Below are 27,832 nucleotides of genomic sequence, written 5' to 3'. Positions count from 1 at the left end.
ATATATTCAATAAGTATATATTGAGAACAATTCCCTGTCTATGAAAAAGGCTCAGTATAGTTATTGCTATAGCCCTAGTATATTAGGAAAAAAGCAATCTGGACACATTGGAGAAAAGAATAATTACTTGTTACTGTATCAAGTGTCTAAGGAACTGTCATATTTTCTTATTTCCAAGAAAAAAAATTTTCATTGATCATATTTCTTCTAATAACATGTAAATTGACTCTGCTTCCACATAATTTAGTGGTCCACAAGAAGAAAAAATTGTAATAGACCTACTCCTGCTCTTATTGAATATGTGTAACTTAAAAGTCTATGTTAAAATATAGCTCAGGTACTCGCATACCTGATACTGTGACTGTTTCTTCTTAAGATGTTCAATCCAATTTCCTGCCTTCAGATAATCCTTTTAAAATTGTAGGTGGTGGGAGAAAAGGGAGAAAAAGCAGAATTGAATTTTCAGATGTTATTACCCTCTTTTTTGGCTTTTTAGAACTAGGAAATTTATTAGAATGCATTTTACACATCCACGTACCTGGATTTGTGCTACTGTTTCCTCTGAGGAGGTTCTCTGCAACTGCTTGCCTTTGGGCGATCCCTGTGGGAAGGTAGCTGGAAGCAGAAGAGAAAGCACAAGAGAATTCTCAGGTTTTATAACTCGCGATGTGCTTGTGAATAGTTAGGAAATACACTGATTAAAGATAAGGTCACGTCTCTCAAGGAATTTGAGTTTAAAACCAAAGAATAAAAAGAGTAGTTGTGATTTTTCTGAGTTTGACAGTAGTTCTTTGTGCACTAAATTCTTCCTGAGGAACATGATGACAATTAGAGATTTTCAATAAATGATTTACTTGATTGATGAAAGTGTCATAGTGACTGAATGTAGGAGCATTCATGGCCTAAGTTCTCCAAACAGGAACCAACTTTCCATCCTTTCTTTTGCCCTCTCAAAGTAAGCAAAATAATTGCCTCAGACAGCAATTGTGAAGAAACATCACTTTTTCTCTGTCAATAACTACAATACAGCAAAAGGAGGAGAATTAATGAAAGAACACAATGTCAAATACTGGTGAAGGACAATTGTTTTAGATTTGAGATATGAACATTGAAGTATCTTTTGATGCCGTCTGCCTTAAACAAGGTATTCATGTTCACCATTCTTCCCCCCTTTTTTTACTTTTTATTTATTAGTATGTTTGGAGTATAGAACATAGAATTTTCTAATAGAAACAATTTTAAAAATGTTACTTTTTATTTTAAAATATTTCACACATAAAAGTGAGAATAATAGTAGAATACACAGTTGTATACCTATTTCCTAGACTTCACAATTAACATTTTACTATATATGCCTAATAGGTTTTTAAAAAATAATTTAATGTAAATTTTTTGAAAGTTATGATAGCTAATCTCTAAGTATCTCAGCATTTATATCTCAAAATATTTCAAAATGTGCCATCAACCTCTAATGATATTAAAAATTCACACATATAGTAATTTAAAATGCAATTCATAATAAAGATTCCCAGTTTTGACAGAAAGAATTTTAGTTTTTTGTTCTCTAAGACTGGACTGAGGACCATGAGTTACAGTTACTGTTTTGTTTTCAGTTTCTTTTGTTCTAGATCTTTTCACCTTTTTTCTTCATGAAACTAATATTTTGCACTAGACTAATTGTCCTCAAATATTTATGTTTAGAAAAAAACTCTCAGAACCATCTTTAAAGATTTTCATCTTTAAAGTATTTGTGCTGTGTAAAATTGTGAGCCATTAATAGAACTTTGAATTTGTGACTGCTCTTCTGGCCGTTCACTTTGCCCATCTGCATATGTGGTCTCTGAAAGCTGCTTCAGTAGTTGTAAGTTTGGGATTGGACTCCCTGCTTTTTCACTTAGTCATGGAATATTTGGCAAGTCACCTCACATCTATGAGCTTTAGTTTTTTACTTGCAGAGTAGGAGTGGTATATACCTTAGCTTTGTGAGTAGAGAATTAGAGAGAAGGTCCACATTATGCTTCTAATTTGGAAGCACTCAGCTACTTTGTTGCATCACTGGGGAGGTGGGGCATTTAAAACAAGACCGAGTTAGTAGATATGGATTGTAATTTTTTCTCCCTCCTGCTTTTTTGCTAGGAAATATAAATGTTCATTTACAGTGTACTCACTATAGTCAAAACTGACTGTAAAATGGAACTCTCTTTTTGGTACTGGGGATTGAACTCAGGACTTTGTGGCATATTTACTTATATGTTTCTAGTTTCTTTTTTTCTAAACATTTTCATGTCTTCTTTTCTTCATGGTATACATATTGAATGACTGGGCCCATTGTCTTACAAGTATTTCTTTTTAGAAAAACATTCAAGAACTACTTTTGTACAGGATTTCAAAGTTTGGTATTTCCCTTTGGTAAAAATTCTAACCTGGAATACACTTTTGAAGGTATGATTCCACTTTCAACCAGTCAGTTTCTCTTTGGGGCATATGGTCTCTGAGAGCAGGTTCAGAAGTGATGTTCTTTGAGTCCCTGATTCTTCACGTTATAGTTTAGGGTTTCTAGTTTAATGGCAGTATCACAAACCCCATGAATCTCCTGACTTAAGTCAGCAGAACTACATAAGTTAACTGAAAATCTAAAGTTAGATGCTATAGCTGTTTTTCTGCTCCTCTGCACTCGCACCTCTACAATAAAGGCTTCATTGTTGGAAAAAGCAAAAGCAAAAAGAAACTTCTTATCTCATTCTGAGGAAACCCACACTCAATGACTTCATTGAAATGTCCATTCAAGTAGAGTTCATAGGGAAAGGCTTTGCCATCTTGCTTTGCATCTTGATCCCCAGCCTGATGGAATTTTGGGATTATGTTTTTGTACTTCCTCTGTAGAACATAATTAGAATATGGAGAACAGTTATTTTAGTCCTTTTATCAAAACAACCTTTTCTCTGCCAATATTATTGTAGAGATTTTTGTTGTTTGAAACGAATCTATTATTATTGAAGTCCTGAATTGACTTCCAGTGAAGTTTTAAAAATGACTTTGCAGAATGAGAGAGTCAACATTACCCACTTCCAAGTGGTCACTGACTGACTCCTGAACCCAGCCCAAATGCTGCTCCTAAGGTGACATATCTTGCACTGTAGGTAGCAGTGTGTTAGGGCAAGGTAAGAGCATCAGAGTGTTAAAGAACATGTTAGGATAGCATGTGCATTTCATGGTGCCTCAAAGGTGAACCTGAAAAGCTTGAAGAAAATAATAAAATTTATGAAAACTGTATAAAATACTGTAGAAAAGAGCACTATTTTGAAATTAAAATTAGTATCTATTTTCTATATGATTTTAAACATGTTTAGATCAAACCAAATTATTAACAAGTATAAATATAAAATGACATTTTTATTTTATTTTTTCATTTTTTAAAATTGAGTTTATTGGTATATTTTAGGTATACAGTACAGTTACATTCATTATTGAGATCTTGCACCTCTACATGACAGGTCTTGGTTCTCATTTTTTCCCCTTGTCCCTGCCCTCCCTTCACCCCCTCCTCCCCTCCCCATTTAGAAACACTTTATTTGTATCTTTTCATTTTCTCACATGTTTTTCTTGTCCCTTATTACCCTTCCCCTACCCATCCCACCTTCCCTACACTTTTAGCCCTTTTCTTCCCATTTCACAATGTCAGTTATCTCATTAGGATCTTATGTACTATTACAGTTTATTGACACCAGAGAAACTATGCAGTATTTATACATGTGTGACATTTATTTCAGGAGTATATCATCAATATGTATCCATTTTCCTATGAATGAATATAATTTCTTATTCTATATGGCTGAGTAGCATTCCATTTTATAGAAAAACCACATCTTCTTTATCCAGTCTCCAAATGATGGGCCAAATGGGTTGTTTCCAAGTTTTAGCTAATACAAACTGTGGCGCTATAAACATTGGTGTGCATATATCAGTGTGGTATGATTATTTTAATTCTTTTGGAAAGATACCCAGCATAGGGATGGCTGGGTCAAATGGAACCTCTAATCCCAGCTCTTTGAGACATCTCCATATTGATTTCCATAGTGGTTGCCCCAGTCTGCACTCCCACGAACGATGGAGAAGGGTTCCTTTCTCCCCAGAACCCCACCAACATTTGTTATTGTGTCATTTCTTTTTTTAAAAATTGAGTTTATTGGTAAAATCTAGGTATACAATACAGTTACATTCATCATTGCGATCCTTTACCTTTACATAATAGGTCTTGATTCTCATTTCTTCCCCTTGTCCCTGCCCTCCCTTCACCCACTCCTCCCTTCCCCATTTACAAACACTTTTTTTCCATTTTTTCAGTTTCTCATATTTTTTTCCTCTCCCTTATTACCTTTTCCCCACCCTTCCCACTTTCCCTATATTGTGTGATTTCTTGACAGCAGCCATTCTTTGTGGGGTGAGGTGGAATCTCAGTGTTGTTTTCATCTGCATCTCTTGAATGACCAGTGATGTGGAACATTTTTTCATATATTTACTTGCTGCTTTTACTTCTTTGTCTGAGATATGTCTGTTCATTTCAGATGCCCATTTTTGAATTGGGTCTTTATATTTGGGGGGATGATTGTTTTGAGTTCTTTATATATTCTTGATAATAGTCCTTTGTCTGAGGAGCAGCTGGTAAAATTTTTTTCCCACATAGTAGGTTGCCTCTTAGTTCTGTTGATGGGTTCTTTTGCAGTGCTGAAGCTTTTTAATAAGATGAGATCCCAGTTGTTGATTCTTTCTGCTAGTTCCCATGCTACTGAGCATTTCTTCATAAAATTTATCCTATGCCAAAGTCTTCAAGAGTTCTGCCTAACTTATCTTCCAGCAAGTTTAGTGTTTCTGTTTTAATATTTAGGTCTTTCATCCACTTGGATTTTAATTTAGTGCATGGTGAAAGATGAGGGTCTAGTTTTAATCTATGGCAGGTTGAAATCCAGTTTTTCCAACATCATTTATTAAAGAAGCCATCCTTCCTACAGTGGGGATGGTCAGCTCCTTTGTCAAAGATGAGGTAGCTGAGTACATCTGGAGTTGTTTTTGTGTCTTTCAATCTGTTCCACTGATCCTCAGATCTGTTTCTTTGCCAGTACCATGTTGTTTTTATCACAGTGGCTTTGTATTATAGTTTCCAATTGGGAATTGTTATACCTGCTGCCATGTGTCTGTTGCCTAGGATGGCTTTTGCTATTCTAGGTCTCATGGTTCCAAATGAATTTTTGGATTCTTTTTTCTAGTTCTGTGAAATATAGTGTTGGAATTTCAATTAGCATTGCATTGAATCTATATATCAGTTTTGGTAGTATGGCCATTTTCACTATGTTGATTCTTCCTACCCAGGAGCAGGGGATATCTTTCCATTTTCTTATATCCTCTTCGATTTCTTTTTTCAGAGTGCTGTAGTTTTCAGTGTAGAGGTCTTTTGCTTCTTTTGCTAGATTGATTCCTAGATAATTCATTTTTTTGGATGCTATTGTGAAAGGAATTGTTTCCATAATTTCTCTCTCAGTGAGTCTATTATTTGTGTACAAGAAGGCTATTGATTTCTGGGTGTTCATCTTGTATCCAGCTACTCTACTGAATCTGTCAATTAAGTCTAGAAGTCTTTTGGTAGTATTCTTTGATTCTTCAATGTAGAGTACCATATCATCAGCAAATAATGACAGTTTAACTTCTTTCTTTTCTATTTTTATTGCTTTGATTTCTTTCTCTTGTCTAATTGCTATGGCTAATGTTTCCAGAACTATATCAAAAAGGAGTGGTGATAGTGGGAATCCTTGTCTTCTTCCTGATTTTGATGTGAAGGTTTTCAGTTTTTACCCATTTAATATGATGTTGGTTATTGGTTTTTCATAGATAGTCTTTATTAATTTGATATATAGACCATCTATTCCAATTTTTTGCAGGGTTTTTATCATGAATGGGTGTTGAATTTTGTCAAATGCTTTTTCTGCATCTATTGAGAGGATCATATGGTTTTTGTCCTTGACTCTGTTAATATAGTGTGTTACATTTATTGATTTATGTATGTTGAACCATCCTTGTATCCCTGAAATAAATCTGACTTGGTCAGGATGTATGATATTCTTGACGATCCTCTGTATTCTGATTGCTAGTATCTTATTAAGGATTTTTGCATCTATATTCATTAAGGAGATTGGCCTGTAGTTCTTTTTTTTAGTTGCATCTTTCCCAGGTTTGGGAATCAAAGTGATACTTGCTTCCAGGAATGAATGTGGAGGTATAACTTCCCTTTCAATTTCATTGAAAAGTTTGAAGAGTAAAGGCAGTAGTTCTTCTCTAAATGTCTTGTAAAATTCAGCAGTGAATCCATCAGGACCTGGGCTTTTCTTTGTTGGTAAATTTTAATTACATTTTCAATTTCACAGACTGTAATTGGGGTGTTTAAAATGTTTTTATCTTCTTTGTTCAACTTTGGTATTTCATAAATATCTAAAAATCTATTTCCCAATTTATTAGAGTACAGTTTCTCAAAGTAGGTATTAATGATCCTCTGGATTTCTGTTGGATCTGTTGTGACTTCGCCTTTTTCATTCCTGATTGCATGGATCTGAGCCTTTTCTTTCCTTTTATTGATGATTAGCTAAGGGTTTATCAATTTTATTTAATCTTTCAAAAAAACCAACTCTTTGTTTCATTTATTTTTTGTATTATTTTGTTAGTTTCCATTGCATTGATTTCTGCTCTAATCTTTATAATTTCCTCTCTTGTTCAAGCTTTTCTTGCTCTTGTTTTTCTAGGAGTCTAAGATTCCTGACATTTTTATTTATGTATTTAACTTTTATTAATTTTATTGGTACATTTAAGGTATACAGTATAATCACAGTCATTGTTAGAAATTTGTACCTTTACATTATCAATCTTGGTTCTTATTTTTTCCCCATCACCTGGCCCTTCCTTCAACCTCTCCCTCCCTCCCTCCATAAAAAGACTTTGTTACCATTTTTAAATTTTCTCATATTAATTTGATACCCTTCTTTCCTTTATCCTACCTCTCCCATTTACCCTTCCCTTTGTCCCTTTTCTTCATATTTCATAATATCTGTTATATATTTTAGTACTTATTTACACTTTCACTTCCTCACACTAGAGAAACTATTGCATATTTACACATGTGTGTCCTATTTATTTCACTTAAGAGTATCACCTCAATGAGCATCCATTTAGCTATAAATGTCTTTAATTTCTCATTTTTTATGGCTGAGTAGTACTCCATTTTATTAAAAATTTTTTTTCTTTATCTAGCCTCCAGTTGATGGGCAATTGGGCTCCTTCCAAGTTTAAGCTATTACAAACTATACTTCTTTGAACATGGGTGCCCATATATTGCTGTGATATGATTCTTTTAAATCTCTGGGGAAGATATCCATCAGGGGAGTAGCTGGTTCAAGTGGGACTTCCACTCTTAGTTCTTTGAGGTATCTCCATCTTGATTTCCATAGTGATTGCATCAGTCTACACTCCCAACAGAACTGGATCAGGGTTCCTCTTTCCCCACAGCCCTGCCAGCATTTGTTATTGGTTGGCTTCATAATAGCAGCCATTCTTTCTGGGGTCAAGTGGAATCTCAGGTTGTTTTCATTTGCATCTCTTGAAGACAAGGGATGTTGAACACTTTTTCATATGATTATTTGCATTTTTTACTTCTTTGTCTGAGAAATGTCTGTTCCTTGATATGCCCATTTTTGGAATAGGTATTTAAATTTGGGAGGTCTGATTTTAAAAAATTCTTTGTATATTCTAGATAGTAGACCTTTGTCTGAGGAAATAATTCTGAAAAATTTTTCCCATGTTGTGGGTTGTCTCTTCATGCTGTTAATGGTTTCCCTTACTGTGCAGAAGCTTTTTAATCAGAAGAGATCTCACTTGTTGTTTCTTTGTGTTAGTTCACTGACAACTGAGGTTCTGTCCATAAGATCTTAAAGACCGACATCTTTAAGAGTTCTACCTAACCTCTATGCCAGCCAGTTTAGTGTTTCTGTTTTAATACTGAGATCTTTAATCCATTTTGATTTTAGTTTAGTGCATCGTGAGAGGTATAGGTCTACTTTTAATCTTTGGCAAGTTGAAACCCTATTTTTCCAGCACCATTTATTAAACAGGATATCTTTCCTCTGGTGAGAGTGTTTGGCTCCTTTGTCAAAGATGAGGTAGCTGAGTATGTCTGGAGTTTTTTCTTCATCTTCTCCTCAGTTCCACTGGTCCTTGGTCTGTTTCTTTGTCAGTACCATGCTGTTCTTATCATAGTAGCTTTGTACTATACTTTCAAGATGGGTATTGCTTTTGCTATTTTAGGTCTCTTCTTGTTTCAAATGAATTTTTGGATTGTTTTTTCAAGGTCTGTGAAGTATACTGCTGAGATTTCAATTGGTATTGCATTGAATCTATATAGCAGTTTTGGAAGTATGGCCATTTTCACTACGTTGATTCTTCCTGCCCAGGAAAAAGGGCTGTTTTTCCATTTTCTGATATCATCTTCAATCTCTTTTTTCAGAGTGCTGTAGTTTTCCAAGTAGAGTTCATTGATTTTTTTTTAGGTTTATTCCTAGGTATTTGAATTTTTTTGATGCTATTGTGAAAGGAATTGATTGCCTGATTTCTTTCTCAGTGAGTCTTTGTTGGAAAGTTATTGAGTTTTGTGTTTTGACCTGTATGCAGCAATTTTATTGAATTTTGTTATTAAGTCTAGAAGACTTTTGGTGGAGGTCTTCAGGTCTTCTATATAGAGTGTCATGTCATCTGCAAATAATGAAAATTTCAAGTCTTCATTTTCTATCCTAATTCCTTTTATATCTTTCTCTTGTCTAATTGCTGTGGCTAATGTTTCCAAAACTATATTGCACATGAATGCTGGCAGTGGACATCCTTGTCTTGTTCCTGATTTTAGTGGGATGGATTTCAGGTTTTGATCATTTGATATGATATTGGCTGTTGGTTTTTCACAGATGGCTTTTATCAGTTTGAGTTAGAGAACATCTATTCCAATTTTTTGTAGTGTTTTTATCATGAATGCATTTTGGATTCTGTCACATGCTTTTTCTCCATCTATTGAGATGATCATATGGTTTTTGTCTTTGTTGCTATTAACAGTGTATTATATTTGTTGATTTGCATATGTTGATCCATCCTTACATCCCTAGGATGAATCCCACTTGGTCAGGGTATATGATTTTCTTGATGATCTTCTGCATTCTGTTTACTGGTATCTCATTAAGGAATTGTCCATCTTGGTTCATTAGTGAGATTGACATATAGTTCTGTTTCTTGGTTGGGTCTTTCTATGCTTTGGAGATCAAGGTGATGCTAGCCTCCAAGAATCAATTTGGGATTATTGCTTCCCTTTCAATTTCATTGGAGAGTTTAAACAGTAGTGGCAGTATTTCCTCTCTAAATGTATTGTATAATTAAGCAGTGAAGTCATCAGGGCGTGTGATTTTTCTTTTCCTTTTCTCATGGAATTTATTGGTACATTTTAGGTATACAGTACAGTTACATTCATCAATGGGCTCTTGTACCTTTACATGACAGGTCTTTGTTCTCATTTTTTCCCCATGCCCTCCCTTCACCCCCTCCCCCTTCCCAATTTACAAAAACTTTATTTCAATTTTCTCATATTTTTTCTTTTCCCTTATTTCCTTTCCCTTACCCTTTCTACTTCCCCTATACCATTAGCCCTTTTCTTCCTGTTACACATTGTCAATTATACCATTAGAATCTTCTTTACAATTATAGCTTACCACACTAGAGAAACTATTTGACATTTACATATGTGACTTATTTATTTCACTTAAGAGTGTAACCTCAATATGCATTCATTTCCCTATGAATGGCTCTAATTTCTCATTCTTTTTTTTTTCAGCTTTAATTGAGTTTATTGGTACATTTTAGGGATACAGTACAATTACATTCATTTTTGGGATCTTGTACCTCTACATGACAAGTCTTGATTCTCATATTTTCCCCTTACCCCTGCTCTCCCTTCACCCCCTTCTCCCCTCCCAATCTACAAAAACTTTATTTTCATCTTTTCATTATCTCACATTTTTTTCTTTTCCCTTTTTACCCTTCCCCTACCCATCCCACCTTCCCTACACCTTTAGCTCCTTTCTTCCCATTTCTAAATAATTTCTCATTCTTTATGATTGAATAATATTCTATTTTACAGAAAAACCACATTTTCTTTATCCAGTCTCCAACTGATGGGCAAATGGGCTGTTTCCAAGTTTTAGCTATTACAACATTTGCTGCTATAAACATAGGTGCGCATATATCACTGTGGTGTGTTTTAAAAATTATTTTGGAAAGATACCCAGAAGAGGGATGGCTGGGTCAAATGGAACCTCTAATCCTAGTTCTTTGAGGTATCTCCATAATGGTTGCAGCAGTCTGCACTCCCACCAACTACGGAAAAGTGTTCCTTACTCCCCACAACCCGACCAACATTTGGTTTGATATTCATGAAGTTTCTCAGGTGTTCTTTGTCATGGAAGTATCTTATTTCCCCATCCATTTTGAAAGACAGTTTTGCAGTATCCTTTAGTGTAGGTTGGGGGTTGTTTTCTTTATTACTTGAAATACCTAACTGCAGGCTCTGCTTGACTTTAGGATTTGTGTTGAAAAGTCTGCTGTGATTCTGATGGGATTTCCTTTGCATGTGATTTTTTTCTTTTCTCTTACTCCTTGTAGTATTTTGTTCTTCTGTTGGGTTTCTGGGATGTTGATTATTATACGTCTAGGTTTAGTTTTTTTTTTTTTTTGATCATGGCTATTTGGAGTCCTATATGCCTCACTTATCTGTATGTCAAATTCTTTTGCTCTGTTTGGGAAGTTTTCTGTCATTAATTCTGTGAACAGCTTTTTAAAGTCATTTGTATTTTCTCCTGCTACTTCATGGATTCCTATCAGTCTTATGTTATTCTTCTTTGCATCAACTAGGAGTTGCTGGATCAATTTATCCTCATCCCTTACTGATTTTAAGAGACCTCCTTTTCATGGTTATTGACTGCAATCCTATCTTCTATATTTGAAATTCTATCTTCACATTCCTTTATTTATTCTGCTGCAAAAACTTTCAATAGAGTTTTTTTTCAGCTTTAATTGAGTTTATTGGTACATTTTAGGGATACAGTACAGTTACATTCATTGTTGGGATCTTATACCTCTACATGACAGGTCTTGGTTCTCATTTTTTCCCCTTGTCCCTGCCCTCCCTTCACCTCCTCCTCTCCTCCCCATCTACAAACACTTTATTTCCATTTTTTCATTTTCTCACATTTTTTTCTTTTCCCTTATTACCCTTCCCCTACCCATCCCACCTTCCCCATACCTTTAGCTCCTTTCTTCCCATCAATAGAGTTTTTAATCTCTTGGATATTTGTTTGAAACTGTTTCATGGGTTCCATTTCTTTCTCATGCTGGGCCTTCATGGCTTCTATCATGGTCCGGAGCTCATCTATTTTTTTTTTTTCGGTTTCTGTTCTAGAGTCTCTAATCCTGTCTTTCATTGTGCTCACCATCTCTGTACTTATATGGGAATTTAATTCTGTTTTGAATTTTTCTAGATACTGATCTGTTTTGTTACTTCTTGTGCTCTGATTTCAGGTTGTCCTGGTGGTTCACTGTCAGGCTTTTCAACCGCATTTGTCCTAGAGTTTGCCATTGGTGGACTGGAAGTCTATCTTTTTGTCTTGCTTAAGTGTTTCCTCATTTTTATTTTTGTTTTTGGGTTGTTCTTGGTTTAATTCCTGGGGTATTACTTAAATCTTCCAGATATAGTTTTGCTTTAGCTTTTGGGTCTCTAATGATTCATAGACATTTCCATTTTCATAATAGCAGAGTAGACAACTCATTAAATCAATCATAACTGTTTAGCCCCGTTGATACAATCAGCAACATTATAGGATCAAGCACAAGTTACAAATTGAGCATTTGTGGTTGTCATTAGTCTATCACCTTTAAAACATGTGAATTAAATTGAAATGAAGGAGCAGCCTAAAATATGTTTTCCATGAATAAACTGCGCAATGTAGCATCCTTATCTTTTAGGGTGGGGGCTTAGACAGAGTTAAGACTAGAGGAGTAGATAGGTAAAGAATTGGAAAAGGTTTCTAGTGAAGCCAGAGGACATGGGATGACCATACAATCTTTAGGAAACTGTTGAAGTCAAAAGGGAAAAATGGAGTGCAAGAATAAAGACAAGAATATAACAAGTATATTTTGCAAGGGATTAATAGCAATGGTTTTTTTAGTGCAATTTGTTTTCACTTTAAACATTCACTATATAATTTAATAATATTTTTCATGTGGTTAGTAAATGTTAGTGACCAATGTGTGGACAGTGTGTCAACTGTAGAAGATAGGGTAATGCAGTGGTCATATACCCAGCAATATCTTAAAAGTCAAGAGATACCTTAAAAACAAGAGGTCATGGAAAATGCATCCAACTGCTACAACCCAACACAAAGAAGGCTAATCTAAGATTAATTGGAGTTATTAAAAAATCAGGAGGCAGCCCAATGTGATAAAGAGATGTTTATAGATAAAATTAGAAAATTTCCTAAGTATGGGGAAATAACTTAACCTATGAATAAATGAGGCATAAACATAAAAGATTTTCTCCATAACATGTCTTAGTAAAAATCCTTGAAGTCCAACAAAGAGACTGATTCTTAGAAGCTGTTAGGAAGATGCAACAAAATCAATTAAAAACATAAACCCATTAGAATTACAGTAGACATCCCAACACAAACACTAAAGACTAGGAGAGCTTGGAATGAAGTTTTTCAAATTTTTAAAGAAAACGAATTTCAACCCAGAGTGTTATATCCTGCAATACTATATTTTAAAAATGATGGAGAAATAAGATGTTTCCATGACAAAGAACACCTTAAGAAAATTGTAACCACCAAAACAGCATCCCCCAAAATTCTCAAGGATATCCTAGAAAGAGACAATGGTGCTTTGTAATACCAAAACATATAATGGAATGAATACACCAGAAAGAGAGAGAAGTTAAGTAGAAATAAACCAATGGAAAATAATGCAATGAGAGGAATATTTTGATACACATCAGTAATAACTTTCAACTGAATGCTCTCAATTCCCTAATCAAAAGGCACAGATTAGCACATTGGATTAAAAAAAAAACCCAGTGGTATACTGTATTCAAGAAACATTTAATCTCAAAATAAATTAAAACACTAAAAATTGAAGGATGGAAAATTGCATTTTATGCAACTGGAGACTGAAGACAAAAAGCAGGAGTAGCTATCCTATTTTCAGACAGTGGACTTTAATTCCAAACTGATCAGAAGACTAAATAAAGTTACTATACATATTGATTAAGGGAACAATTCGACAAGAAGAGATAGCAATGGCAATACATACATACATTGAACACTTGCATATCCAACTTAATTAAACAAATACTACTGGATAGAAAAGACATATAAACAGCAACAGGATTATAGTGAGGAAACTCAATACTCCACCATCACAAATAGATCCACTAGACAAAAAAAAAAAAAAGGAACAAAGAAATATCAGAGTTGAACTACACCTTAAAAAATGGACTTAAGAGATTTCTGCACTGTGCTTCACATATCATCAGATTACTTATTCTTCTCAGCAGCACATAGAACTTTCTTTAAAGTAGACTAAATGGTAGCCCATAAAGCATGCTTAACTAAATACAAAAGGATCAAAATTCTTTCACGAATATTATCAAATCATAGTGCAAGGAAACTAGAAATCCAAGGCAAAGGTAATCATAGAAATTATGCAAATGCATGGAAATTAAACAATACACTCTTGAACGCTCAATGGGTAATATATAGAAGAGATCAAGGAAGAAATTAAACAATTCCTAGAGTCCAATGATAATTCCAGTACAGTCTACTAGGACCTATGACTCACAATGAAAGCAAGCCTAGGAGACCTATTAATTGCTGTGAGCACTCTCAGCAAAACAGACCAAAGTCAAATAAATAATCTAATGATAAATTTGAACAATTCCATAACAGTAGATATTGAGGCAGTAATAAAAAGCTAGAACAAAGAAAATCCCAGGACCTGATGGATTCACCCCTGAATTATAAAAGATCTTTTTACTGAATGTAAGGTCCATACTACTCAAACTCTTTAATGAAATTGAAAGGGAAGGGTTCTTCTAAACTCATTCATGGAAGATAGCATTACTCAGATTCCAAAACCAGACAAAGACCCAGCTAAAACAGAAAAGTACAAGCTCTTTAAAGGAAACAGATGCAAAAATCCTTAGTAAGGTATTGGCAAATAAAATGCAGCAAATCATTGAAAAGATCACCCATTATAACCAAGTAGATTTTATCCCAGGGCCACAAGGATGATTCACCATATGTAAATCAATATATAAACAGAACCAAGGACAAAAATTACATGGTTATGTCAGTAAATGCAAAAAAGCTTTTTACAAAATCCAACATCCACTCATTATGAAAATCCTGAGGAAATTATATATAGAAGAAACTCAGCTGAATCTGAAAAAGACTTTTATTAAAAAAATCCAGCATTATATGTTTTTTAAAAGCAGGACCGAGAAAAGGATATTTATTGTCACTGACTGTCTTCAATATAGTACTCAAAACATTAGCCAGAGCAATCAGACAATAGAAAGTAATGAAAGGGATCCATATTAGAAAGGAAGAAGTCAAAGTATTTTTTTGCAGATTCTTTATATGATTCTTTACATAGAAGACCCCAAAATTCCACCAATAGACTCATAGAGTTAATAATTAATTTGAGATATGAAGCAAGATACAAAACCAGCATTCAAAAATCATTAGTGTTGCTATACACCAATAATGTACTCATCAAAAGAAATTAGGAAAACAACACCATTCACAAGAGTATATAAAGAAAAATTAAATACTTACAAATTGATCTAAGGTAGTGAAAGACCTCTACACCAAAACTACACTACTCTGATAAAAGAGATTGAAGAAGATATCAGAAAATGGAAAGATAACCCCTCTTTCTGCATAAATAGAACCAATATTGTCCAAGTGGCAACATGTCAAAAATTGATATGTAGATTTAGTATAATTCAAATCAAAATATCAAAAGCATTCCTCAAAAAACTAAAAAAAAAAAAAAAAAAAAAAAACCCTAAAATTCACATGGAACCAGAAGAGACCTACAATAGAAAAGCCATCCAGGATAATAACAGTAAAACAGGAGGATCACAATTCTGATTTAAAATTATATTACAAATCCAAGGTGAGAAAAGAGAATGGTACTGGCACAAAAACAGACATGTGCATTAATGGAATAGAATAGAGGAAGTATAAACAACTCTAGACACATTTGTCTATCTGTTCTTCAACAAAGAGACTAAAAAGTATCCTGGAGGAAATAAAACCTCTTTAGCAGATAGCACTAGGAAAATTGGCTGTTCACATGCAGAATATTGACATTAGAACCATATATCTCACTGTGTACTACACTAAAAAAATGGATCAAAGATTAATTCTTCTGGTGGAAGATAAAATAGGTAAAAGTCTTGAAGGCTTAGGTATAGGCAGGGACTTTTTGAACAGAACTCTAATTGGGCAAGAAATAGCTTCAGCAATCAACAAATGGGATCATATCAAATTAAACTTCTTCTGCCTAGCAAAGGAAACAACCAAAAGAGTAAAGAGACAATCTACAGAATGGAAAAGTGTTTTATCATTTACACTTCAGAAAGAGTACTAATATCTAGAATAGATACAGAACACACAAAAGAAGTGCACCCCACAAGTAAATGACCAAATTAAAAAAAGGGGTAACTTAAATGAATAGATACTTCACCGAAGAAGAAATACAATTGGCCACTAAATAGAAGAAAAAAATGTTCAACATCTCTGGCTGTTAGAGACATATAAATTAAAACTACACTAATAGTCTAACATCCTCCAGAAAGAATGGCTGTCATTGTGAAATAAAACAAGAACAAATTCTGGTGAATCTTAATGGAATGCTTCTACACCATTGGTGAGAATTTAAACTAATACAGCTCCTATGGAAATCAGTATGGAGATTCATGAGAAAGCAAAAAATAGAAATTGCATTTGACCCCTTCTAGGAATTCCCCTTCAAGGTATTTTCCTGAAAAAAGTTAAAGACATTGTATTACAATGATGTATGCCCACCCATGTTTCTAGCAGCACAACTCATAATAGCTAAATCTTGAAAGCAGACATCAACAGAAAATGGATAAAGAAAGTGTGGTATTTGTGCACAATAGAGTCCTACTCTGCCATAAAGGTGAACTTGAGTCATCTATAGGAGAATGGATATACCTTGAAACCATGGTATTATGTGAAATAAATTAGACATACAAGCTTAAATATTGTGTGATTTTTCCTATATGATAAACTAAAGCATAAATAAATCAAATGGTGACATAAAAATAGATAATAGGGAACAGGAATATATATCTTTTTCAAATTAAAAGGGGTCATGAGATGGACTTGGGAGGTAAGGAGGATTATGAAATGTTATGTACAGGTTTCAACTTACCATAAGCAATGTAATCTTTATGTACTCTAAGTATGTACTAATAAAAATAAAGAATGTAGGACTGTGAAGGAAAGACATATATTAACAACTGGCCTAGAGTACATAAATATGAACATGTTGACTAGAGCAGGGAATGGTGCTGTGAAGGACATTCTAAATTCAATCCCATTTCTCCTCTTGCACTTCATTTTGTTCTGCTTGTCCATTCCTAGGCTAATCTCATCAGTTATATTTCACCACACTATATTCTCAGGATAAAAAATCAACATTAAAAATCTAAGATTTCTCTATTCACCAATAACACATTAGCTGAGTAAAAAAAATCAGAATAACAATTCAATTCACAATACCTTAAAAACCCCTAGTGATCAGTCTAGCTAAGGAGGCAAAGGATTTCTCTGATGAAGCTTATGTAAAATTGTTGAAAAAATTGAAGAAGATGGTAGTAGACCACCCATGTTCAGGGGTCAGCAGAACCAATATTGTTCAAATGATCATATTACCAAAAGTGATCTATGTATGCAATGCAAGGAAGCATCAAAATTCCCAAGACAGTCTTCACAGAACTAGAACCCTAAAATTCATATGGAAGCAAAAAAGATCCAGAATAGCCACTGAGCAAGCAAAAAGTGGCCTCAACAAAGGCATGGCAGGCTGCATCTCTTGAAATGAGAAGACACATAAATAAGTCTCAAAACTAGACTCCCAGGTCACCCAAGGCAACCCCAAAGGGCAATGAGATGAAACAATCATACTCAACCACCTAAATTCAATGAACTGGCAAGGACAGAGGATCTGGAAGAAATGAAATAAAATATAATTTCTCAGATAACAAAAGAGATTGTGTCCATAGTGAAAGACATGATGAATAACTCTAGAGCAGACACAGATAAAAAACAGAGGTGCTGAGGAACATGATGAAATTCCAACATAGGAAACAAATGGAAGACATAAAAGAGACATATAGGACTCCAACTAGCTGTGCTAAAAAAATCTATACCTGGGGATATAATTGTCACATGCAAACAGATATCCAGATTTAAAACTGCACTGAAAGTTTATGCAGCAGAATGAGCCAATGTGAGGACAAAATTTCAGATATAGAAGACAGGATTGCAAATAGTGTGCAAGAAAAGAAACATTTCTTAAAAAAGTAAGGGATTACAAGAAATCAATAGAACAGCTGCTAGATGATACAAAGAAGAATAATATAAGGCTGATCAGAGTCAATGAAGAAACAGCAGACAGTGCAAATGACATAAAAAAGCATTCACGGAAGAAATGGCAGAAAAGTTGCCAAGCAGGGGAAAGAATTTAACATACACATAAATGAAACATACACATAAATGAGGCATATAAGAGTTCAACTGGCTGTGATAAAAAATGTACAACTAGGCATATAATAATCATTGTTCCAGAAACCCAACAGAAGAACAGAATTCTACAAGCAGTTAGAGAAAAGAAACAAATCACATACAAAGGAAAGCCCATCAGATTCATAGCAGACTTCTCAACATAAACTTTCAAGGCAAGAAGAGCTTGGAGAAAAATATTTCAAGCACCCCAATAAACAACATCCAACCCAGATTGATGTACTCTGTGAAACTCTTTCAAGACTGATAGAGAAATAAGATTCTTCCATGACAAAAAGCACCTTAGCAACTTCTTGAATACCAAATCAGCACTCCAAATAATTTTAAATAATGTCTTAGGAAAAGACAATGAGTGTGACTTCAAATGACCTAATGGTGAACCTCAAGCTTCTAGAAAAAGAACAGCAGGACAAACTCAAAGCTCATACAAGGGAGGAAATTATAAAGATCAGAGCAGAAATCAGTGCAATACACACTAAGAGAATGATACAAAAAAAAATCAAAGAAGCAAAGAGTTGGTTCTTTGAAAGAATAACAAAATTGCAAACCCATTGCCAACCTTCTCAAAAAAAGGAAAGAAAAGGCTCAAATCCATGCAACTAGGAACAAAAAGGGTGAAATTACAAGGGACCTAGCAGAAATCCAGAGGATCATCAAAACCTACTTTGAGAACCTATATGCCAAAAAGATGGAAAGCACAGAAGAAATGAACAGATTTCTATATACATATGAATTACTAAAGTTGAAAAAAGACCTAAAATTTCTTTAAAAAGTAACATCAATCAATGAAATTGAAAAAGTAATTAAAAATTTACCAACCCAAAAAGTCCAGGTCCTGGTGGCTTCATTACTGAATTCCACTAGACATTTAGTGAAGAACTATTGCCACTACTATTCAAACTCTTCAATGAAATTGAAAGGGAAGCAATACTCCCAAATTAATTCCTGGAAGCAAGCATCACCTTGATCCCAAAAGCAGACAAAGACCAAACTGAAAAAGAAAACTATAGGCCAACCTCCCCAATGAACATAGATACAGAAATCCTGTATAAGATAGTGGTAAACAGAATGCAGAAGATCATCAAAAACATCATACAGCCTGACCAAGTGGGATTCATCCCAAGTATGCAGGGATAGATCAACATACTCAAATCAATAAATGTAACACACCATATCAACAGAGCCAAGGGCAAAATCCATATGATCATCTTAGTAGATGCAGAAAAAGCATTTGACAAAATCTAACATCCATTCATGATTAAAAACCCTACAGAAAATTGGAATAGACAGTCTCTCTCTCAGTCTCATAAAAACCATCTATGAAAAGCCAATAGCCAACATCATACTGAATGGTGAAAAACTGAAATCCTTCACATTATCAAGAACAAGACAAGGATGGCCACTATCACCACTCCTGTGTGATATAGTACTGGTAACATTAGACATAGTAATTAGACAAGAAAAAGAAATAAAAGGAATAAAGATGGGAAATGAGAGCCGGGCATGGTGGCATATGCCTGTAATTCCAGCACTCTGGAGGCTGAGGCAGGAGTATTGCTGTGAGTTCGAGACCAGCCTGGGCTACATAGTGACTTCCAGATCAGTCTCAACTATGTAATGAGACCCTATCTCAAAAAACAAAATAAAACAAAAATGATAGGAAATGAAGTTAAATTGTCACATGATACTCTATACTCTATTTAGAAGACTCCACCAAAAGTCCTCTAGACTTAATAACCAAATTCAATAGAATAGCTGGATACAACTTCAACACAAAAAATCCATAGCCTTCCTATGGAAAAACAACAGAGTTACAGACTCACTGAGAGAGGAACTGGAGAAACATCTCCTTTCACAATAGCATCAAAAAAAAAAAAAAAAAAAAAAAAAAAAAAAAAAAAAGAAAGAAAGAAAGAAAGAAAGAAAGAAAAAAGAAAACAAAAGAAAAGAAATACCTAGGAACCTAATGAAAGAAATCAAAGTCCTCTGCTCTGAAAACTACAACACTTTGATTAAGGAGATCAAAGATGGCATCAAAACAATGGAAAGATGTTCCCTACTCTTGGGTCAGAAGAACAAATATAGTGAAAATGGCCATACTTTCAAAACTGCTACACAGATTCAGTGCAATCCCATTTGAAATTCCAATAGTATATTTCACAGAACTAGAGAAAACAATCCAAAAATTCATTTGAAACTAGAAGAGACCTAGAATAGCAAAATCAATTCTAGGCAAGAAAGACAAGGTAGGGGGTATCACAATTCCCAACTTGAAACTATACTATAAAAGTACTGTGATAGAAACAGAAAGTATGGGCAAAAACAAAACAAAACAAAAAGACAGACCTTTGGATCTGTAGAACAAATTAGAAGATGCAGAAACAACTCCAGACACAGTCATCTTTGACAAAGAAGCCAAATGCCCTAACTGGAGGAAAGATAGCTGCCTTTATAAATGGTGCTTTAAAAATTGGGTTTCAACTTGACAAAATTTAAAATGAGAACCCTATTTTTTGCCATGCACCAAATTAAAATTGAAGTGGATCAAAGATCTAAATTAAAACAGAAAGAGTAAACTGGCTGGAAGAGAGGTTAGGTTGAACTGTTGAAGTCGCTGGCATAGGAAAAATTTTTATGATCAAAACCTCAGTTGCATGTGAATTAGCACAAAGAGTCAACAACTGGGATATCATCCTATTAAAAAGTTTCTATACAGCACAAGAAATCACCACCAACAGAGTGAAGAGACAATCCATAATGTGGGAAAACTTTTTACCAGTTCCTCCTCAAAAGGACTACTATCTAGAATATATAAAGAAATTTAAAAAATCAGAACCCCCCCAAATTTAAAGACCCAACCCAAAAATGGGCATCTGAAATGAACAGAAATTTCTCAGACAAAGAAGTAAAAATAGCAAATAAATATATGAAAAAATGTTCAACATCACTGGTCATTTGAGAGATGCAAGCGAAAGTAATGCTTAGATTCCACCTCACCCCAGAAAGAATGGATGCTATCAAGAAATCAACTGAAAACAAATGCTGGTTAGACTGTGGGGGAAAAAGGAACTCTGCTCCTCTGGTGGTGGAAATGTAGACTGGTGTAACCACTGTGGAAATCAGTATGGAGATACCTCAAAAAATGATTATAGGTTTGTCTTTGGTGAGCTGGAAGTCAGGTTGCATCTTGTTTAAGTCTCATTTTCTATTTTTTGTTTTTAATTTAACTCCTAGGTTGAGGCTTGTTAATTACTTATGGCATAAAGAATGAGACACTAGAGGCATTTATAGCTAAATGGCTGCACATTGAGGCCATAGTCTTAAGTGAAGTAAATAGGACACAAGTGTAAATCTGACTAATTTCTCTGGTGTGAGAAGCTGACAGTGTAAATAGGGATCAAAATGTATAACAGATAATGTGAAATAGGAAGAAAAAGTTCAAAGGTGAAGAGGAAGTGGGAGGGGTAGGGGAAAGGAAACAAGGAAAAGGAAAAAAATGAGAAAAGAAAAAAAAAGGAAACAAAATTTTTATAAATAGGCTGGAAAGGTGGAAGGAAGGGCAGGGGAATGGGCAAAAATTAAGAATTGTGATATATCATTTAAAGTTACAAATTCCCAATGATTGATGTCATTATATTATATAATGTACCAATAAACTTAATGAATAATAAAAAAGAAATAAAATGAGCATATTACTGGCACAAAAATAGACACCTAGATCAATGGAATAGAAGAGAGGAACAGAAAGAAACTCAGAAAATTGGAGGCATCTGATTATGACATTCAAGCCAAAAATATATGTGGGAGAAAAGAGCATGTCTTTACCAAATGGTGTTGATAAAACTGAAAATCCATATTGATTGAAAGTAGTACCTATGTCTAATTTTGTAGAAAAATCAATTAAAAATGTCAAATATCTATGTATAAGAGTTGAAACTAAAAGCTGCTAGAAGAAAATATAAGGAACACTTGAAGTCATAGGCATAGTCAAAGACATCCTGAATAGGACCCCAACCACACATGAAATAATAGCAAGAACTAATAATGGAACCAAATCTTGCTAAAAAGTTTCTGCACAGCAAGGAAAGCTAATAGAGTGTAAACATTGCCTACAGAATGGTGGAAAATTCTTCCAGATACTGTTCCAACAGAAAATTACTACCTAGGATGCATATGGAACTCAGAAAAGCTTAATGCCAAGAAATTGAATACTTCAGTTAACTAATAGGAAGGTGAATTAAATAGGCAACTCTCAAAAGAAAAGTACCACTAATGGCCATTAACTATATAATAATGTTAAACATCCTTAACCATTAGGAAAATGCAAATCAAAACTATGTTTAGATTTCACTTCACCCCAGTCAGAATGGCTAACATAAAGAATACCAAAAACAATAAATGTGGAGAAAGGGGAACCCTTCCAAAGTGCAAATTGGAAGGTAAATTATCCACTTTGGAAAAAGGTATGGAGGTTCCTCAAAAAACTAAAAACAAATGTGCAGTTTGATCAAGCAGTTCTACTCCTTGATACTTATGCAATGTTTAAGACAGCATATTGTAGACACACTTGTATACCCTTGTTTATTGTGGAACATTTCACGGCAACCAAAATATGGGACTGGCATAGGTGCCCATCAACAGATGAGCAGATAAAGAAAAGATAGTATTCATATGAAATGAAGTATTACTCAGAAGTAAGGAAAAATAAAATTATGTCATTTGCAATAAAATGGATGAAATTGGAGATCATGGTTTTGGGCAAAATAAGTGAGATTGAGAAAGAGAGAGATCAGTGTTCTTCCTAAGGTGTGAAATCTGAAGAAGATGACATGAATGCAGAAGGGAGGCTATTACTAGACAGAGGAGGAAGATGAGGGAGGAGAAGGGAGGCATGTGAGAGGTGGATTTGATCAAACATATGCATTGAAACCCAGTATTTTATAAAATTAAAAGGTACAATAAAATGTATTTAAAAACATTTTGCTCTCTTGACTGGAGGAAAATTGCTTGATATGCCATAAGAGGTAAGGCCTATTTACAATCCCCAATATACAGAAAATCAAGTAACTATGGATTATTTTATTAATTACATTTATTCACCAAAATGTCACTATCCTACTCTTTCCTCATTAGCTTCCAGTATATTTAGAACAGAAAAACTTTGTAGAAAACCACAAATATAATAAAAACCATACTAGAAGAACAAATTACCTGACACTATAAATACTGTAAAGGAAATAGGGGAAAACTCTTCCCAAACACTTCCTTAGAGTTACAGGTTCAGTAAGCATAAGGATGTCTTATCTTCATGTTATTAAAAGTCCTCATTCTTCCTTAATTTTACTACATAATATATTTTAATTTTTCCACCATATTTATTCCATATTCTTAATCGCCTACCATTCGATTGCTAAACTCTGAATCTCTTTCTTTGGGGATGAAGTACTTTTTTGGGTACCAATTGCTTCATTATATAGGCAAAGTTGCAGAAACAAATATATTTCAAACATAATGTTTAAAGTCATAACTCAGCTTCTTGCTCATATAACAATCTTTTGGCATGATAGGTTGTCAGGTTTACATTTGGGGAGATATTTTTACATCCAGCCACTTAGAGTACAAGACAAAGGCAGGGCTGTTATTGTCAACATATGATTATAAAGACGATGAGCAGATCATTATTCTAGCACTAGAGAGGGGAAAGATTGTGAAAGAACCATAATAGATTTTTATGACTTTTAGAAATGACTCACCTCACTTTGTCCTTCTATTCTATTGGCTGAAATTCAGCATATGGCCATATGTATTTGCAAGGAGTTTCCTCTACCACTATGGGATTTGTGTTGTAAGTTGTTTTCCTTTGAAAATTTCACTGCCTTCCTCACAGAATTCTCTAAGACGTTTGAGATGTCTTCAAATGACCCTCTTATTTTTATTTATTTATTTTTTTCACAATGAATTTTCAAGTAGCTCTATGAGAGTTCCTTTGATGTGTATGCAGGTAGAATTTTTTCTGCAGGTTTATATATTTTTAAAGTCCTCTATCCAGTATGATTCCATAGCTGCCCCTTAGGATGGTTGGGCAATGGTGTTGCTGTCTCCGTACTGTCATCTGCCAACTGGCAGTGGTGGATGAAGTCACAGTAGAACCTGACCCTCAGAAGGCTCATTATGAGGTGAGCATTACAAAGCAGTACTACAGTGTCAGAGTAGGGCCTAACTGGGACCCAGGTGAGGTTGTTGTTTTAATTCTGTGCACAGACTCAGCCAAACCCTTTGTACATAGCCGGCATACACTGCTAAGATGAATGGTTATACGTGATGCCTTCTTCATACAGTAATTTCACCTCTGCCCAAGTTGTAATTTCCATTTCTAAGGATCATGAGCATTTAATTAGCATATTTATAACATATATAATCTATACTTCTGCTGTTTATCTGATTGCAATATAGAAAGGAAGTGGCTAGAGTTGGCTTGATTGTCATAAATGGCAGGAATATGTAGCTTGCTCAGAGGACATAGATCTGTAATCTTCCTCAGCAGGCTTAATCTAGGACTAAAAGCAGAGAAAATAGTTATTGGGAGCACCTCACAAATCAACATGGGAATGTTGGCAATTGTAGGCATCAGGTAAAGAATACGGGTTAAAACTAGGATTAGAAGTCCATTTGACCCAGCTCTCCCTCTGCTGGGTATCTTCCCAAAAGAATTAAAAGAATCATACTACAGTGATACATTCTAACCCATGTTTATAGCAGCACAGTTTGTAATAGCTAAAACTTGGAAACAGCATAATTGCCAATCAACTGGAGACTGGATAAAGAAGATGTGGTTTTTCTATAAAATAGAGAACTACTGAGCCATAAAGAATGAGAAACTAGAATCATTTATAGGAAAATGGATGCATAATGAGGCCATACTCTTAAGTGAAGTAAATAAGACACATGTGTAAATACTGAATAGTTTCTCTGGTGTGAAAAACTAAAAGTGTAAATAAAGTTCAAAAGGTATAATTGATATTGTGTAATACAAAGAAAATGGCTAAAGGAGTAGGGAAAGTGGAAAAGGTAGGCGAAGGAAAGAAGGGAAAAGAAAAAAAAATAGTAGAAAACAGAAACACAGTCTTTGTAAATAGGGAAAGGAGGTGGGTGAAGGGAGGGCACGAGTATGGGGAAAAATGAGAACTAAGACCTGTCATGTAAAGGTACAAGATCCTATGATGAATGCAACTGTATTGTATACCTAAAAAGTGCCATAAACAATAATAAAAAAAAAGAATATGGGGTTCAGATTTGGATCCACTTGAGTTGAAATCCTGACCATGTCTCTATTGGGATGCTTGCTTTTAGCCAAGTTATTTAAGCTCCCTGTCTCATCTGTGTCCTCTAGTGAAAAATACTGATATAGACATTGACATATTGCATCTATCCTCTTATCCATAGTTTTGCACCTGGATGAATCTTCTGTAGGGATATTGAAATCACAAAAGGTAACCAAGAGGCAGTGAAGAAGACATATGTACAATTGTTATATATAATTTTAAAATAATAATAAGAAAATGTTTTAAACTACTATGTATCCCACGCATTATAAATAATTTCTGTAGGAAAGTTTGCTTGTTAACCTTAGCCACATCTAGATACTTCTGTTGTTGCCATTTAATAATTCTTTCCCTCTGAGCAATCACTTGCCATCTCCACTACCTCTCTCAGTGATAAACCAACCTCTAGAGCATGTCCTATCTTTCTCAGTGAACAGTAAACCTTGGCCCCTGGCCTCCTTCCCGTGTGTACTCAAGTCATGTCCACCATGTTAGCCCCACATTGTCACCACCAACATTTCTACTTTCAGAGTTTCTGATCACATCCCTTTCTATGACTTCATCAGCACGGCTGGCACCTATCACCACAAGATTGTTTCTTTTCATATAAACATTCCATAAAGCTCCATCTCTCAAATCTTAAACTCTAGAGCACCTTCTCTGACCAGGACTCCTACCTTTCCACCCTTTTATTCAATACATTCTTCAGCCTCACTGTGATCTTGAAATGCATCAGATTTCCTAGTCTATAGTTACTATTTGGAGTTCAGGGGTTTCTATTTTCTGTCTATATCATAATGATGAGAAGGCATGTACTTATGGAAGGCATTCAGTGAATATTTTATATAATTATATTTAAAAATCATAAATTACACTTAATAACAATACCTATCAACTACTGGTAATTATTCTATGCTTGAAACTAACTATGCAAAATACAGACGCAAAACTATGGATTTCATTTTTCTGTTTTGGTCAGCTGAAATGATGTTTTATTTTTGTACTTGGAAGTTTCTGTATATTTGATCCTATGTACTATTGCATTTATGTAATATTGGCTTAACTTTGCACATATTTTTTAAGGATAAGAAAAATGGGCACTTTGGTTAGAATTTTGATCTGTTATGGAAATAGCAGAAAAGGAAAGTCACGTGTTTGGGAGACAGAGAACAGTCAGAATGCATATGTAGTTTAGCTTAACTCTATTTTATTTCTTGGTAAGTGTACTTACCTTAAAATATGAAAAGAAACAATGAGTCTTTTAGAGATATAGGACTTCTATTTTGCTGATAAAGAGCTGATATCAACTATATTTTTAAAAAGTTGTGTGGTGCTTGCCATTATTGACTGAAATTTAAATAAAAATATGATGACATGCGAAGTTTTTAATTATGTGGGAATTATATAAAATACTTTTTATTTAAAATCTATTGGAAATTCAAAGACTTGTAATTTTGATAAACCTAGGCTTTGAGGATTTTTTTCTGTATCAGATCTTGCAATCTCTACTTTTTACAAGTTATGTAATAACACTAGCTATTATTTATTTAACCTTTGTCATTTTACACATGGCAGGAAGCATATATCTGCTATGAAACATCAATCATCACTCAGGTGCACCATGAATTAAATTGACTTTTTTTCCTCATTGAGTTTATTGTTACATTTTAGGTATACAGTACAGTTATATTCATCATTGGGATCTTGTACCTTTTAACAGTTCTGACTGAAAGGTTTCTAGAACAGTAGCCAAGACAGCTGATGTTCCTGGGGACAGGAAATTCAAGTGCCAGTTGAGTCACATTATGCCTGTTGACACAGAGACTCATGTACAGATGGAAAATATTTTGCTGATGTATTTAGCTGATAAGGCTCTTTTTTTTTTTTTTTGTACCAGGGATTGAACCTGGGTCCTGTGCTTGTGCAGCAGGTGGCAGAACCACTGAGTTAAATCCCCGGCCCTTGCTGATGTATTTAGATTAACAGAACAAAACTTAGCAATCCAGTAACACATAGGCAGTGTGCTGCCCTGTGCTATGAGACTCATTTCTGCTGAGAGAAGTAATAACTGTTTCTTTGTATTTAGGAAAAGATGTAAGTGTACTTCTTGTAGATTAGTTAGAAGTCAGTGATTTATTTTCTGAGTTAATGGACACTAAATATTTATCATGTTTAGAGTTTCTACAATGCCTTTCCAATTTTCTGTGGAAACACTTGTATAGGATTAGTCAGTGATCCCACTGGCCCCTTGAGAAAACAATTATTCTATCATCCGAGGAAATCCAGCAGGATACAGTGTGATTAACCAGAGCTCAAGGGCTGAGATGGCTCTGACTTCTGCAGAATGGCTCCCATAGGTCTGTCCCGCAGGACTGAAGACACGTTAGCAGTTAGCTGCAAGATTTTCCCTGAGCAAAAGAATATAAATATGAGAAAATGAACAAATGGAAATTAAGTGTTTGTAAATGGGGAGGGGAGGAGGGGGTGAAGGGAGGACAGGGACAAGGGGAAAAAATGAGAACCAAGAACTGTCATGTAAAGGTACAAGAT

General features: G+C 34.6%; 1 protein-coding gene across 1 annotated transcript in view; it reads right to left on the bottom strand.

The window, feature by feature from the left end:
- Window positions 1–24,128, bottom strand: part of Muc7 (mucin 7, secreted) — a 30,236-nt gene extending 6,108 nt beyond the window's left edge. The window contains exons 1-3 of the mRNA XM_010606088.2: window positions 23,714–24,128; window positions 539–615; window positions 350–409 (exon numbers count right to left, since the gene is read on the bottom strand). The gene's annotated coding sequence lies outside the window, so the exon portion shown is untranslated. The remainder of the gene's footprint in view (window positions 1–349; window positions 410–538; window positions 616–23,713) is intronic.
- Window positions 24,129–27,832: the final 3,704 nt, after the last annotated feature.

Source organism: Fukomys damarensis, unplaced genomic scaffold (assembly GCF_012274545.1).
Source record: "Fukomys damarensis isolate Sample0158 unplaced genomic scaffold, DMR_v1.0_HiC HiC_scaffold_35, whole genome shotgun sequence".
In the NCBI taxonomy this organism is placed as follows: domain Eukaryota; kingdom Metazoa; phylum Chordata; class Mammalia; order Rodentia; family Bathyergidae; genus Fukomys; species Fukomys damarensis.
The sequence above is the reverse complement of the archived record's forward strand: the minus strand, read 5'-3'. Positions and strand labels throughout refer to the sequence as shown.